Source organism: Emiliania huxleyi, assembly GCF_000372725.1.
Source record: "Emiliania huxleyi CCMP1516 unplaced genomic scaffold EMIHUscaffold_66, whole genome shotgun sequence".
NCBI classification, from domain to species: Eukaryota; Haptophyta; order Isochrysidales; family Noelaerhabdaceae; genus Emiliania; species Emiliania huxleyi.
In genome coordinates, this window is record NW_005197053.1 from 340,855 (window position 1) to 343,076 (window position 2,222).

Consider the following 2,222-nt stretch of genomic DNA (forward strand, 5'->3'; position numbering starts at 1 on the left):
CCCGCCCCTTTCCCCCGCCCCCACCCCCCTGTCCGCTGCGCTGCGCCGGCGCGAGACGCTGCCGGAGCTGCGCGGCGCGCGACTACGACCCTGGTTTGCATGACTACTTCATGGACTGATTCATGACTACGTGTGTTGTTGGGCGGCGGCTGACACAGGCCCCTGAAGAGATTCAGCAGAAGTGTGCGTCCTCTCGAACGATCGACATGAAGCCCCGGACGGACCCTCCCCCCCCACGGAACGGTATCATCGACGCCGGCGAGCCCGCCGGCGATTAAGGCATAGATGTGACCCAGCGTGTTTCAGTGCGCCCATACCCGTTGCCGCATGAGTGTCGCATCGCATAGCATGAGAATTTATTGAGCGAGATGTCGCCGATCTGCCATGGTTGTCACACTCTGTACTGATTGCCATGTCGTCCCGAGCGAAGCTCTCTTGTTTTATTCTGGAAAACACCTCACAGGAGGATGAGCGAGCACGCGGCGGCCGCGTCTCCGGACTCCGCGCGCTCCCGCTCGGCTACGTCAGGGTAGGACGTCCTCTTCGCGCGCTCGAGGACGCGTTTCACAGCCGAGCGACAGCAGCAGGTGTAGTGTAGCCCCCCTCCCGCCTGTGGCCGTGCAGCCTGCTGCTGCTCCCGCGTATTCCTCTAAGAACACAATCGTCTGTCACATGGACTATACACTGAACTTGCGCACAGATAGACCGCAACTGCTATGCAACGTCTGGCGCGCGGAGCGTGCTGCGCGATACGTCTCCGAAGCTGTGGAGCACTCACGCGCACCCCTGTCCAACTCCGCCTCTAGCCGGACCACGAGATCGCCAAAGTGTTCGCTTGGGAAGATGAAATCTCGGCGCTCCGCTATGAGCTCGACCAGCTGGCGCGACGAGGCCTGCTGAGACGCGTGAGACCTTTTGCCTCGCGAGACCACTTTGCTAGAGGCAACGCTCGGGTCCAGCGCAGCGACGACAGCGAGCCCGTACAGCCCGAGCACCACGTCAACGAGGAGAGCCTTGTCCGAGTCGTGTGTAAACTCGCCTTGGAAAACGTTAACCGACTCCTCGATCCACCGCCGCCGCGACGAGAGTGGGGCAAGTGCCGCGTCGAAGATGTACATATCGTCCGCCCCATTGATGGCCATGAACGCCCACTGCGCGCGGGGGCGTGTCGGTCGACGGGGTGAACAGGGGGCATAGCAGGGAAACGCAATGCGTCACCTGCTCGAGGCGGCACCAGCCACGCTGGAGGTAGGTGTCCGCGTCGACCCGGCAGGGCGGAACCGAGTCCTGGTGAAGCGCCGCGGGCGCGCAAACGAGGAAGTAATGCGAGCAGGCGGCGTAGAGTGCGATCGAGCCGATCGCGAGCCGCTTGGTCGTCTCGTTCTCCTGAGGTATGCCTGAAGGACAACATAATGGACGGTTTATGGTCGTGACCTGGGCATGGCTCGCGCCGCAAATGAAGGTTGCTATGGTAGTCGAGCCAGATGTGCAACGAGTCCGGGTCGAGCCCTTGCCGCGCGCATAGCGCCTCAGCCGCTCTGATGATGATAGGGTAGTGTTGCGCCTCTGGGTCTGGATGGAGGAGCGAGAGCCACTGGTGCGAGACGAAAATGAGCGGCCTTCCCGCAGCAAAGGCCACGGCCGACTCCACCGTGTCGCAGCAGCGGAGAGCACCTGCGTCGCGCGCCTCCTCGTACGGCACGAGGCGGCCCTGCTCGCGCAACTTCGAGAGCGGCATCACGGAGAGCGGAAAGTCGAGGGTCGTCACGCCCGTCATCGCACGACAGATGCGCCTTTGCTTCTCGGCGATCTCGCGCTCGACTGCTTCCATAGCGAGCATATGATGGACGTGGACACGACGAGCCACAATGATCAGCGCGATGATGATCACCAGCGCGAGCCCGCCGCCGATGGTCGAGACAACGATCGGCCACTGCTGCGCCAGGCACTCCCCATTCCCGGGCAGTGCTTTGTGGAAGCCAAAGCTGCACGGCTGACATGCTCGCAGGGCGCCCGGCTCAAGGAGGGAGCGATCATCCTGATAGCCAGGCTCGAGTCCTGCGTCACAACCGCAACTGTGATCGGGCAGAGCGACCAGCGGTGGCTGGCAGTTCGCCACGACTGATCGCACGTCCACCTCTGTGCCGTCGAGGAGTAAGAACAGCTCGTATTCGCCGACAAGTGGTGCCAGCACAGTGGCCCTGTAACGTCCGGTTGATGCG